Raw genomic sequence first — 15648 nt, forward strand, 5'->3', positions numbered from 1 at the left:
GTAAATTTTTTACACCAATTTAGTGTTTTAATTGATTAAGAATTAACAAATAACTAATGTGAATCTAGTCATACTTAAATGTTTTAATATATCGTAATTTTATTGTACATATTCATTATAACATTAATATTAAGTCCCTCCTAATTAAAATACAAATCGTTTTAACCTATCTAACCCAGGTCAAATACAGCTTTTATTTCAAGGAACGGATCATATAATAGTAGTCTCTCATTATGTGTTAAATAAGTAAAACAGAGTATAAAATAAACATATACAGCTGGCCTTGATTTCATTGTTGGAGTTGTCGTTCTTTTCGCTTGTTGAGACTTTTCAGTACCAGTACAGAGGTGGTCATGATGATATGTTGTACAAACGCAGCTTGACTACACAGAAAGTCTGAAATTGACGTTATTTATACGTCAATGCCTTTGGATTTCAGGTATTCGCAAATAGTCTAAAAAAATAATGAATCTGAGGATTTTTTTATGGATTTTATATAGGCTAGAAAAGGAAGAACACGGAAATTATTTCTATCAATATTTCTTATTTTCTCTCCCTCTTTTAATGTTGTCCACAATTATTAAATTCTCTATCAGAAGTTTCTACTGTTTAATGTCAACTATAATTCGTTTCATTCTGAAAAAAGGTGTTTCATTGGTACTGGTAATAAATTAGATTGAAATCGGTGTGCAGGGTAGAAGAGGAAACTGCTTGTGCAATGAGTTAGCCAAATCGGTAGTAACTAATAATACTTACTGTCGCGATTTATATAATTATGCTCTTACACAACCAGTAAAACGTTTATGTGTGACGTTTCGATGACTAGTACGATGTGTTCCCAGTCACCTTCATCGGACAGATGACTAGTACGATGTGTACCCAGTCACCTTCATCGGACAGATGACTAGTACGATGTGTACCCAGTCACCTACATCGGACAGATGACTAGTACGATGTGTACCCAGTCACCTTCATCGGACAGATGACTAGTACGATGTGTACCCTGTCACCTTCATCAGACAAAACAGACTATTGGTAGTGTAACAATATCATTATATAAAGCATGTTTTCCAACGCGAAGAAAATGTTATCAACAAAACTGAAAAGATTATACGTACATTCAAGTTAAATAAAGTTATTCTTCTTTCAGTAGAAAAGTATTGGTGATAATAAACATGAAATCAGAAAAACTAAGGAAAAAACGAATGAACTCTTTGGAACACTTTTGAACACTTCACTGTTTTCAAAGTGATAAGGTTATATTGAGCATTTGATTAAGATTAATCATTTGCTCTTATCTAATCAAAATGCTAGCTTTAAGTAAGCACTGAAAGTTTGCTTCTGCATGAGTAACAATTACTTGAAGCCTTTCTAATACAGATAACAGTCCAACATGGACGCCGAAAGAAGGCTCCGAGGGAGATATAGGAGGATAGGACTTTGTCACTAGAACAAAGCAGGTAATTCGTTGGAATGCTGTTGAAATGAGACGCGAGCTGGCAATCATTATAGAGGAAGAAGGGAGGAAGAAGCTTCCAAACTCAACACCTGGTAATACGAAGATCTCTGCTCGAAGTGGACCTGGATGGAAGACTTCTTTTCCCGATAGCGGAGACTACATTACGTCCCGACATGGTTCTGGTATCAAACCAGTCCAGAACTATCATTGTAGTGGAGCTCACAGTACCATGGGAAGAAAAATGTGACGAGGATCATGAAAGGAAGAGCTTGAAGTATGCGGATCTAATAGCAGACTGCAAAGAGAAATGATGGAAGGCATGGCTGTTTGCAGTCGAGATTGGATACAGGAGGTTCCCAGCTCAATCAACTAACAGACTCCTGCAACATTTAGAAGTACGGGGGAAGGCAATATCATCAGTCTTGAGAAGAACTGGTGAAGCTGCTGAGAAAAATCTTGCTGGTTATTGCACCGTCGGGGCGACTTGGAATGGAAATCAGGATCCATCGAGTTGTGGATTGGTCATCACTACTGACCCACCAACTGGAGAATGTCGTGATTTAGGGTTGAAACATCTGAGGATAGTTGGCGACCACCTGATGACGATGGAGACTTGGTAAGTGAGCACCGATTATTAGATCAGATGAAAGTGTAATGTTGAAGATGAGTTACGGTTTTACCTTACCTTTGTCTGTTTCTTTTGCTTAATTTGAAATGTAAAAATCAACCAGTCATGGTTACAATGTGTACATTAAATGAAGTTCAGATCTGTTATATGCGCCGTTAAATCAACATAACGAAAGTACAAAAGTATAGGAACTACAGTCAGCAAATAGCTTATTGGTCACACTATGGTGTTCTAGCTAGTGAGTTTAATCTAATAGTTTTAGTACTTATCACATTTATGGTGTAAGAAATAATGTGTGAACCTATTTAAAAAAATTCTCATGATGCCTCTTATACCAAACCTAAATTATTTTAAAACTAAACTGCTGTGCTAAAACCTCTATCTAAGGCCTTGATGGTATTACAGAAGACCACAAAAATTTTCGACGTGTATCTAAAGTTGATGCAATATATTTTTACGATAACCTTTTATGATGCAAAGTTGAGTACTATAAAGAGGAGCTGGTTTTAATGCGAGTCTCTATACCAGTCCAGACTGATTGGATGATAAAACAAGAAAGCTGTGTTTGTATTTGTGTCCACATTGTTTTTCCATGATTGTGAAATCCAGAGATAATAAGTTCATTTGTATTTAATTTGATGGAGATGATTTATCACTTTTCTGAAAAATGCTCTTAAAGTTTGCATGTTTCCAAAATTTGGTAACAAAAATAAATAAATGGAAGATGTTTAGTACTAAAATGAACACTGATTGTATTTACTGACTTTTTTGTAGAAAACGAATAAGATTAGTACAGCATCGCCCATGGCGTCGTCAATTACTTAGGTATATTAATTATACCTGTGTTTGTATTTCTACTTGGAATGAAGATTATATGACTCTCTCATATGTACATATGTAGGATAGAGCTATTTCACCCGAAGGTACAGAATTTTGGGTCAGAACCGAGGCTTGCCGAGGTTTCTGACCCAAAATTCTGTACCGGAGGGTGGAATAGCTCTATCGTACATAATTTACATATGAAAGAGTTATTTTCTCACATTGCTTGTCGAATTACTTGCATGAAAGGTGAGGCAGCCATTTTGTGACAAAATCTTAACTTTTTAGATAATTGATCGATTTAAAAATAAGAACGCCATTCGAAAGCGCTCATCAAAGTTTGGTTTTATATTAAAAATATAAATAAGAAATCTTAGGTAAAAGGATTTGAAATGCAAATTTAACAAATGAAATGGTAAAGAAATCCGACAAATCAATCGAAATAGTTTCGATTGTTTTTCAATTGTGACGTCACGGCTATGTAAGATAGATTTATCTTACATAGCTGTCTTTCATGGGACAACTCTATCTTACATGGCCAGCTATGTGAGAAAACAAGCACTACCAATAAATGTATTCTCTTGTCATTTGAGTTTTTTTATTGTTTTTTTTTTCCTGCCTTCTCGTGAACCTGTCGTCTGTATTGAACCAATTTTTATCCCACATTCTGCATAAGGATGGGTGTCTCTATCTGACAATGATAAATTTGTTGCGAATACATGATATATTAATTAAACATGTGCATAGTAACACAGATCTATTTCTATCAACGCACGCATATCAGACTGAGACTACTTTGGATGAACGCCTTCTATACTCCCTCTTTAATTGGTACCTGAAGCTGACGTCATGTGTTTTACACCTGTTGGTGATGGTTGTGTACACTTTACACCTCAGTATAACCTACTGTAGAGGGAATGGAACTGCAATCCCCCTTCCATCATACGTACATCTGTAGATACCTAGTCTAGCTGATGGCTTCTGCAACATGCCCTACACAAACATAGACAGACTAGTACTAGCAGATGAAAAAGAAAACGATCACCTCATCAGTGACATGTACATTATAGAAAAACTGTTTAAATGGAAGGACAGTCACTCACAAGCCTCCCAAGTCTATTACCAAATAATGAGCTAGGTCAATTGTAATTGTATAAGCGATGAGCAGTTTACAGATCATTTTGCATTCCTAATTGTCAAAAGAAATTCTGTCAGGGTAAATGGGATTTTTTCTGTTAATCATTTTTTATCATAAAAACATATTTTTATCATATTACAGGTATGGTCATATGTAATTAATCGCCCGATTGTCTCTGTAGACGGTAACGTTACATCTGAGTCGAAAAAAAGGTTGGATTCCCTTCCCATAAATACTAGTTATGTGATAAATGACATTCGTGGTAATACATTCCTTTATTTCGTTCATCAATTTGATTTGACATTCGCCCAAAGATTCATGGCATATCAAATCATTTAAATCGCTTCTACAGATCCCCTATTTCTGCATGGAATGATGATATTGTTACTTTACATAATAAGATGAGAAACCTTTGTCAGACCAAAATGTTTTTGTTATGATGGTAATAAATCAAATTTGATTTTGTTATCATTTCGTTATATTCATAATACACAATATATCACTTAATACAGATTCAGAATAAAATACTCAGTCTCAAATCTCAGAACGTATTATTTTGCGAACCTTGGCAAGCAGAGATGTTCCTATATCAATAAATAAGACAATAGGCTTTTTGATCGGAATAGCAGAGCTGCTGGAAAGCCCCTTAGATTACATTAGATCTGTGCAAAATAATTTCATGGATGTATTCACTTCATATCAGTCATATAAAACTTATTATTTATACTTCTAAATCAGGTTTCTTAGCATTTTTTGTAAAGTAATTTTGTCCACAAACATAAATTTGCATGACTTTTGTCCACTGAAAGATAATATATGTTATATATTCTATTATTCTGAGCTCATTTTCCGTCAATACAAAATTGAGTTTCTGATACCGAATCAGAAGAGTCTCCAACACTACCCTGAACAGCCACCATATTGGTGGTACATATGTCTCCATCGTCTCTCATCTGTTCTCATTTTTGTCTTGGACGGCCAGACAAGTGTCTACTCGTGAGCAGTCCTCCCTCCGGAGACTAAAATTACCTCAATAGTTTATCTCAAATGTCAGATATTACAACCAATCAGCGTGGGAGGTTGTTTTGTATTGTCGATAACGTTTGACGGAGCAATCAGCCAGAACGATAATGATGGCTGACTCTAATGACGTCACTAAGATCAATGGGGAGCATATCTAGGACGCTATATAAAATGGTGGCATGGTCTTATCAGCTTCTATGTCATATAATTCATGGTCAAAGTCGAGATCTATCTTACTCAGTCTAATAGATGGACCTCCGTGTCTCTGTACATGTGCATAGCAAATATAACATACAACAAATCAAAACATATAGGCAGGAAGTTAAGATTACTGTTAGACGAGAGAACGAATTACATTTCTGTACTACATTGTACATAAATACCATTACTGTGATATAACTACTAAGGTTATATAACACTGTATATGCTGATTGAGGTATTTTGTTGAAAGATATCATATGTACGTTGTTGTTTTTTTATTATATAGGCCTAATCCGTCTGATATCCAGTCACTTCGCCCATGTAATTATTAGCATGTCACTAGACCTGACCAGTGTACTTTTAATTAGCAGTGTCGCGCAGGAAATGCAACGCGGCATAATGATATATACAATGACATTGAAGTTATATTACATGCTAATTTCACTGTATCGATATGTTGCTTTAATAATTAATTTTTCTTTGTTTTCATACCAAATCTGGCTTTCTGATTGGCCAACATTTTTTTTGCATACCACTATGAGAAAAAAATCCGAGAATGGCGCAAAACCCCGACGTTATCGTGACGTCACTAAAGAGACATTGACGTTGCGTATTGATTCGGAAAAAAGAATCACTTGAAAAACCACTATAATGTTACATTTACACATACTTCATTTCATCAAATGGAGTATAAAATTAATTATAAGTATTGATGTCACTATTTTTTAATTTTATCGGGTTATGAAAAAAAAATGTTTGCAAACTTTTGTGAGAATCCGCTACGCGTATCTCAACGTATGAGTTTTTAACTTATTTTTTTTCTATGCATTGTCAGTTATAATGCGGTCAATCAAATTTTCCAGTCACATTCAATTACTTGCAGCTTTTCCATCGAGATTGGTCAGGCCGATCTTGATAAACAAACCGGAAGCGCATTTTGCGTATGAAATGAAGACGTGTGAAAATCATGGACAAAACAGAAAGGTTTGTAATCATATCTAAATGATGAGATAGGTATTGGGAAAAGGGAAATCGTTTATGTTAAAGTTTCTATTAGTCTGTCTCTGGCCCTAATTACAACAAAAGTACAACTTATAACACTAAACACAGCCAGGGGCGTAGGAAGCGGGGGGGGGGGGGGGGGGGGCAAACCCCCCCCCCCCCCCCCCCCCCCCCATTTTCGCCGACTGAAATTTTCTAAAAATGCTTATTTGAAAGAAAATAGGGTCCTCCTGCACATTTTTCGTACTTCATTCTAGAAAATTTTCAGCTGCGCGGCGCATTTCCTAAAACGTTCAAGCACATAATGTCAAACCTTAAATAGTAAAAATTCAATACACACAAACTAGACCAAAAATGTCCATCAATGGATTCTATGTACTATTTAAAAAAATGTCTCTTAAAAGATCAATTTGTTTATATGTCTTAGCGAGACAATTAATTCATTCTTTATGTTACACAACAATGTGCCGATGGTGTGAAGCCGGTATATTCAGATCGAGTAGGGTTGCATAATGTTATGACGACACAATTTTCATTTCTAAATGCAGGTAGCTTTAAATCGAAAAATTACCATGTTAAGAACGCTTTATAATCACTAAACTTTATCGTAAAACTCATCTAAGCCATTCTAAATCGTAATATTTTTTCGGGGGAGACCCCCGAACCCCCCTAACACCAAATTCTCGCGCCTTTGGGCGCTCGCAAATTCATCAAAATGCATCGTAAAACTCATCTAAGCCATTCTAAATCGTAATTTTTTCCCGGGGGAGACCCCCGGACCCCCCAAACACCAAAATCTCGCGTTTTCGGGCGATCGCAAAATCATCAAAATACATAAAACTCATCCCGGGGGTCACCCTCAGACTCCTAATAAAACACCAAAATCTCGCGCCTTCGACGCTCACACGTAATTCATATCCACGTTTATTGCTGTCATGGTAAAATTAGGACTGGTTCTGGGCCGATATACTTAGGATTTTACATATAACACAGTATGTACATATAGGCAGTTTCCACGCAAAATAATGCTGCACCACGCCCACACAGAGGTTTCCAGTCCACAATTACTTCACCGGACATATCAGTGCAGTAATGTGACCATTCCGGGGGAGGGAAGCCGCTGACAATTTGTTCCCCACTGTTCCTATTAGACATGTACTCCTGACTCTAGATAAGACGCTGATTGAGATCACATCACCAACCATAACATGTGAAGAAATCGATTTTCCTGGTCGCGATGAAATGAGGAAATTAGCGGAAATGACATCATAAGGAATAATTTCCCGCTTATTTCATTCTGGCATCCGGTTATTTACGTTACGTTAATTAGCCTGCGGTATATTTAGAACAAGTACCTGAAATTAACATGGTTAGAGTATTAATATAAAAGAGTTTCGGATGAGCTGACCAATAAAACGCTCAAGCAGATATCACAATATTGGGTATAAAAGACCAGAGTAATTAGCTCCGGATCAGGGATCTTTATATATCCAGGTCCTACCAACATCAATTTGGTACTAGAGATCAGGGACAACGGTGCCCGTTCTTTACATCTGGGGAGCTTCTGTTCTCAAGATTCAAGATTTTTATTTTCACATTGAAACCAGAGTTAAACTTATTTACATGAAATACTTTGCATGTCAGGAATGCGGTAGAAATATGATTACGACGTGACGACATATTAGCACTAGTACTTTGGCTGTGGGTTCGAAACTCTCATTGAGCTCCTGAATCTGTCGCGTCCTTAAAAGACTCGGTCTGTTAATGAGACTTTGACCAAAATAACCTTAACGATGCTCCACCACTAACAAATGGGATTTTTTCACTATCAAAAACAGGGACAGACGATTTAGTATTGTTCTTCAGTTACAAAAGTTATTTACACCTGCTGCCCCTGTTGCATGATCGTAAAAGGCGACTTAATTTAGGATCTTATCTTTTCTCTTCTTCCTAACTGACTTTATCTTTCCTAATGCCTCCCTTGGCACCGCCTCGCCTTTTGCCTTAAGTTGAGCGTTCGTCCCTGTGAGGAAGGCGCTGGGTTCTGTCCATGGCCGAGACACACCAAAGTCTATAAAAGTGGTAGTTTCTGCTCCTGCTTAGCGCTCAGCATACAGGGAGTGGGACGACTGGATCGCCCGTTGTCAGTATAATGTGACCGGGCGGGGTGTGTTGCTTGGTGTCTTCGGCGGCATGCTTCAGTGATATAGCACTATAAAAAGGGCAACAATTCCACTATACAAGAAGACACAACATGAATATACCGCAGTCTCCCAAAACAGCACCTCGCACAACATACATGTACACACAACACACCGCATACGTAGGAGGCCATCCTTACATGACCATAGCTGTTAATAGGACGTTCATTAATCAAACAAACAAACAAACTTACTCTACACCATTACAACCATTGAAATGTTTGAGCTTCTAATTTTACTTCAAGTTAAAAATATTAAAAAAAAATTAATTGCATCCCGAAAAAATTCCGTGGCACTATATCCTATGGATTCGGGGACAAAACAAAGGGGCCGCGAAACCTGCAAACTTTCAAAAGGATTAAACTTATTGTGATGGGGTTGTGAACAGGTTAGTGTTGATATATGTGAAGAATAACATCTTATTGTATTATCGGCGCGGTGACACATGCAGACATTGCCCAGAACAAATTTTACAGAACTTTTACCGAAGGTGGTGAAAAATTTGGCCAGCGATGCATTTCATTGCTGGTGTTTGTATCCTTGGTAACCCATCTGTCTCCTCCGGATTGGAATGGTCCGATCTGTGTGTTCGCTGAGCTTTAAGATGGATCTGAGTGTCTGCCTTATACATATAATAGAGAGGGTCGTGGGTTCTCGGTTTTTGAGTGAATCGTCTCGTATTTCGCCTGTATGACTCGTGTGCATTATTTATATTTAAAAATGTTTGTCTCGTCAGTCCACTTTTTTGTTGAGGTAGATCGGTCCATCGAACCCTTGGATGTTACAATGAATTGTCCCGTCTGTCCCCTATAAGATATAATGGATCGCCCTGTCAGTCCCGTTGTTGTAATAAATCGGCCCCTTCGTCCATTTGATGGTGTACTCAATCAACAAGTGTGAAGAATGCGTCAACCATTAGACAAGGTTCTGCACAATAACAATCGTTATAGTCAATAGAACGGAAACAATCAGACTCATTACAGTCAAAACCAAATACCAAATAACTACGATTTTAATTAAAGCGAATTGATTTTGTTCTCCTTTCGAAATCGGGTTTCAACAAATAATTGCACGCAATATCGATATTATCGCGGAAGACGGCAATGGATGAGTTCTCATTTTAAATGATTTATAATAACTATATATACATGCCACCCATCGATATTCTAGCTCCTTTACATATTTTGATTGAGAATCTGGCCTAGGAGTTTATAATTTTAACACGTAATATGCCGCAGCTATAAAGTCATTGTCAATTAAAACGTTATTTTGGATGTCATTAGAGAATTTCTCTCAAGTGAAGTGGTATCGAGGAGGACCACAGTTGTTTTGTAAACTGTATCTTCCTTCAGTCCGTATTTACCGGGACTTACCCTAGTTTTGTGATCTGTATTTTCCTTCAGTCCGTATTTACCGGGACTTACCCTAGTTTTGTAATCTGTATTACCCTAGTTTTGTAATCTGTATTTTCCTTCAGTCCGAATTTTCCGGGACTTATCCTAGTTTTGTAATCTGTATTTTCCTTCAGTCCGTATTTACCGGGACTTACCCTAGTTTTGTAATCTGTATATTCCTTAGATTCCGTATTTACCGGGACTTACCCTAGTTTTGTAATCTGTATTTTCCTTCAGTCCGTATTTACCCTAGTTTTGTAATCTGTATTTTCCTTCAGTCCGTATTTACCGGGACTTACCCTAGTTTTGTGATCTGTATTTTCCTTAGCTTCCTTCCGTTTTTTACCGGGACTTACCCTAGTTTTATAATCTGAGATTTACTTAGCTTCCTTCCGTATTTACCGGGACTTACCCTAGTTTTGTAATCTGTGTTTTCCTTAGCTTCAGTCCGTATTTACCGGGACTTACCCTAGTTTTGTAATCTGTATTTTCCTTCAGTCCGCATTTACCGGGACTTACCCTAGTTTTCTAATCTGTATTTTCCTTCAGTCCGTATTTACCGGGACTTACCCTAGTTTTGTAATCTGTATTTTCCTTCAGTCCGTATTTACCGGGACTTACCCTAGTTTTGTAATCTGTATTTTCCTTCAGTCCGTATTTACCGGGACTTACCCTAGTTTTGTAATCTGTATTTTCCTTCAGTCCGTATTTACCGGGACTTACCCTAGTTTTGTAATCTGTATTTTCCTTCAGTCCATATTTACCGGGACTTACCCTAGTTTTGTAATCTGTATTTTCCTTCAGTCCGTATTTACCGGGACTTACCCTAGTTTTGTCATCTGTATTTTCCTTCAGTCCGTATTTACCGGGACTTACCCTAGTTTTGTATCTGTATTTTCCTTCAGTCCGTATTTACCGGGACTTACCCTAGTTTTGTAATCTGTATTTTCCTTCAGTCCGTATTTACCGGGACTTACCCTAGTTTTGTAATCTGTATTTTCCTTCAGTCCGTATTTACCGGGACTTACCCTAGTTTTGTAATCTGTATTTTCCTTAGCTTCCGTCCGTATTTACCGGGACTTACCCTAGTTTTGTAATCTGTATTTTCCTTCAGTCCGTATTTACCGGGACTTACCCTAGTTTTGTAATCTGTATTTTCCTTCAGTCCGTATTTACCGGGACTTACCCTAGTTTTGTAATCTGTATTTTCCTTCAGTCCGTATTTACCGGGACTTACCCTAGTTTTGTAATCTGTATTTTCCTTCAGTCCGTATTTACCGGGACTTACCCTAGTTTTGTATCTGTATTATCCAGTCCGTATTTACCGGGACTTACCCTAGTTTTGTAATCTGTATTTTCCTTCAGTCCGTATTTACCGGGACTTACCCTAGTTTTGTAATCTGTATTTTCCTTCAGTCCGTATTTACCGGGACTTATCCTAGTTTTGTAATCTGTATTTTCCTTCAGTCCGTATTTACCGGGACTTACCCTAGTTTTGTAATCTGTATATTCCTTAGATTCCGTCCGTATTTACCGAGACTTACCCTAGTTTTGTAATCTGTATTTTCCTTCAGTCCGTATTTACCGGGACTAACCCTAGTTATGTGATCTGTATTTTCCTTCAGTCCGTATTTACCGGGACTTACCCTAGTTTTGTCATCTGTATTTTCCTTCAGTCCGTATTTACCGGGACTAACCCTAGTTTTGTAATCTGTATTTTCCTTCAGTCCGTATTTACCGGCACTTATCCTAGTTTTGTAATCTGTATTTTCCTTCAGTCCGTATTTACCGGGACTTACCCTAGTTTTGTAATCTGTATTACCCTAGTTTTGTAATCTGTATTTTCCTTAGCTTCCGTCCGTATTTACCGGGACTTACCCTAGTTTTGTAATCTGTATTTTCCTTCAGTCCGTATTTACCGGGACTTATCCTAGTTTTGTAATCTGTATTTTCCTTCAGTCCGTATTTACCGGGACTTACCCTAGTTTTGTAATCTGTATTTTCCTTAGCTTCCGTCCGTATTTACCGGGACTTACCCTAGTTTTGTAATCTGTATTTTCCTTCAGTCCGTATTTACCGGGACTTACCCTAGTTTTGTAATCTGTGTTTTCCTTCCGTCCGTATTTACCGGGACTTTACCCTAGTTTTATAATCTGTGTTTTCCTTCAGTCCGTATTTACCGGGACTTACCCTAGTTTTGTAATCTGTATTTTTATTCAGTCCGTATTTACCGGGACTTACCCTAGTTTTATAATCTGTGTTTTTCCTTCAGTCCGTATTTACCGGGACTTACCCTAGTTTTGTAATCTGTATTTTCCTTCAGTCCGTATTTACCGGGACTTACCCTAGTTTTGTAATCTGTATTTTTCTCGTCCGTATTTACCGGACTTACCCTAGTTTTGTAATCTGTATTTTCCTTCAGTCCGTATTTACCGGGACTTACCCTAGTTTTGTAATCTGTATTTTCCTTCAGTCCGTATTTACCGGGACTTACCCTAGTTTTGTAATCTGTATTTTCCTTCAGTCCGTATTTACCGGGACTTACCCTAGTTTTGTAATCTGTATTTTCCTTCAGTCCGTATTTACCGGGACTTACCCTAGTTTTGTAATCTGTATATTCCTTAGATTCCGTCCGTATTTACCGAGACTTACCCTAGTTTTGTAATCTGTATTTTCCTTCAGTCCGTATTTACCGGGACTTACCCTAGTTTTGTAATCTGTATTTTCCTTCAGTCCGTATTTACCGGGACTTACCCTAGTTTTGTAATCTGTATTTTCCTTCAGTCCGTATTTACCGGGACTTACCCTAGTTTTGTAATCTGTATTTTCCTTCAGTCCGTATTTACCGGGACTTACCCTAGTTTTGTAATCTGTATTTTCCTTCAGTCCGTATTTACCGGGACTAACCCTAGTTATGTGATCTGTATTTTCCTTCAGTCCGTATTTACCGGGACTTACCCTAGTTTTGTAATCTGTATTTTCCTATTCAGTCCGTATTTACCGGGACTTACCCTAGTTTTGTAATCTGTATTTTCCTTCAGTCCGTATTTACCGGGACTTACCCTAGTTTTGTAATCTGTATTTTCCTTCAGTCCGTATTTACCGGGACTTACCCTAGTTTTGTAATCTGTATTTTCCTTCAGTCCGTATTTACCGGGACTTACCCTAGTTTTGTAATCTGTATTTTCCTTCAGTCCGTATTTACCGGGACTTACCCTAGTTTTGTAATCTGTATTTTCCTTCAGTCCGTATTTACCGGGACTTACCCTAGTTTTGTAATCTGTATTTTCCTTAGCTTCCGTCCGTATTTACCGGGACTTACCCTAGTTTTGTAATCTGTATTTTCCTTCAGTCCGTATTTACCGGGACTTACCCTAGTTTTGTAATCTGTATTTTCCTTAGCTTCCGTCCGTATTTACCGAGACTTACCCTAGTTTTGTAATTTGTATTTTCCTTTCGTCCATATTTACCGAGACTTACCCTAGTTTTGTAATCTGTATTTTCCTTAGCTTCCGTCCGTATTTACCGGGACTTACCCTAGTTTTGTAATCTGTATTTCCCTTAGCTTCCGTCCGTATTTACCGGGACTTACCCTAGTTTTGTAATCTGTATTTTCCTTAGCTTCCGTCCGTATTTACCGAGACTTACCCTAGTTTTATAATCTGTATTTTCCTTCCGTCCGTATTTACCGGGACTTACCCTAGTTTTGTAATCTGTATTTTCCTTCCGTCCGTATTTACCGGGACTTACCCTAGTTTTGTAATCTGTGTTTTCCTTCCGTCCGTATTTACCGGGACTTACCCTAGTTTTGTAATCTGTATTTTCCTTAGCTTCCGTCCGTATTTACCGAGACTTACCCTAGTTTTATAATCTGTGTTTTCCTTCCGTCCGCATTTACCGGGACTTACCCTAGTTTTGTAATCTGTATTTTCCTTCCGTCCTTATTTACCGGGACTTACCCTAGTTTTGTAATCTGTATTGTCCTTCCGTCCTTATTTACCGGGACTTACCCTAGTTTTGTAATCTGTATTTTCCTTAGCTTCCGTCCGTATTTACCGAGACTTACCCTAGTTTTATAATCTGTGTTTTCCTTCCGTCCGCATTTACCGGGACTTACCCTAGTTTTGTAATCTGTATTTTCCTTCAGTCCGTATTTACCGGGACTTACCCTAGTTTTGTAATCTGTATTTTCCTTCAGTCCGTATTTACCGGGACTTACCCTAGTTTTGTAATCTGTATTTTCCTTCCGTCCTTATTTACCGGGACTTACCCTAGTTTTGTAATCTGTATTTTCCTTCCGTCCGTATTTACCGAGACTTACCCTAGTTTTGTAATCTGTATTTTCCTTCAGTCCGTATTTACCGGGACTTACCCTAGTTTTGTAATCTGTATTTTCCTTCAGTCCGTATTTACCGGGACTTACCCTAGTTTTGTAATCTGTATTTTCCTTCAGTCCGTATTTACCGGGACTTACCCTAGTTTTGTAATCTGTATTTTCCTTAGTTCCGTAATTTACCGGGACTTACCCTAGTTTTGTAATCTGTATTTTCCTTCAGTCCGTATTTACCGGGACTTACCCTAGTTTTGTAATCTGTATTTTCCTTCAGTCCGTATTTACCGGGACTTACCCTAGTTTTGTAATCTGTATTTTCCTTCAGTCCGTATTTACCGGGACTTACCCTAGTTTTGTAATCTGTATTTTCCTTCAGTCCGTATTTACCGGGACTTACCCTAGTTTTGTAATCTGTATTTTCCTTCAGTCCGTATTTACCGGACTTACCCTAGTTTTGTAATCTGTATTTTCTTCAGTCCGATTTCCGGGACTTACCCTAGTTTTGTAATCTGATTTCTTCTTCAGTCCGTATTTACCGAGACTTACCCTAGTTTTGTAATCTGTGTTTTCCTTAGCTTCCGTCCGTATTTACCGGGACTTACCCTAGTTTTGTAATCTGTATTTTCCTTCAGTCCGTATTTACCGGGACTTACCCTAGTTTTTGTAATCTGTGTTTTCCTTCCGTCCGCATTTACCGGGACTTACCCTAGATTTGTAATCTGTATTTTCCTTCAGTCCGCATTTACCGGGACTTACCCTAGTTTTGTAATCTGTATTTTCCTTCCGTCCTTATTTACCGGGACTTACCCTAGTTTTGTAATCTGTATTTTCCTTCAGTCCGTATTTACCGGGACTTACCCTAGTTTTGTAATCTGTATTTTCCTTCAGGCCGCATTTACCGGGACTTACCTTAGTTTCGTAATATGTATTTTCCTTCAGTCTGCATTTTCCGGGACTTACCCTAGTTTTGTAATCTGCATTTTCCTTCAGGCCGTATTTACCGAGACTTACCCTAGTTTTGTAATCTGTATTTTCCTTCAGTCCGCATTTTCCGGGACTTACCCTAGTTTTGTAATCTGTATTTTCCTTAGCTTCCGTCCGTATTTACCGAGACTTACCCTAGTTTTGTAATCTGTATTTTCCTTCAGTCCGTATTTACCGGGACTGACCCTAGTTTTGTAATCTGTGTTTTCCTTAGCTTCCGTCCGTATTTACCGGCACTTACCCTAGTTTTGTAATCTGTATTTTCCTTCAGCCGTATTTACCGGGACTTACCATAGTTTTGTAAACTGTAATTTCCTTCAGTCCGTATTTACCGGGACTTACCCTAGTTTTGTAATCTGTATTTTCCTTCAGCCGTATTTACCGGGACTTACCCTAGTTTTGTATACTGTATTTTCCTTCAGCCGTATTTACCGGGACTTACCATAGTTTTGTAAACTGTAATTTC

Source organism: Argopecten irradians, chromosome 3 (genome assembly GCF_041381155.1).
Source record: "Argopecten irradians isolate NY chromosome 3, Ai_NY, whole genome shotgun sequence".
Taxonomy (NCBI): Eukaryota; Metazoa; Mollusca; class Bivalvia; order Pectinida; family Pectinidae; genus Argopecten; species Argopecten irradians.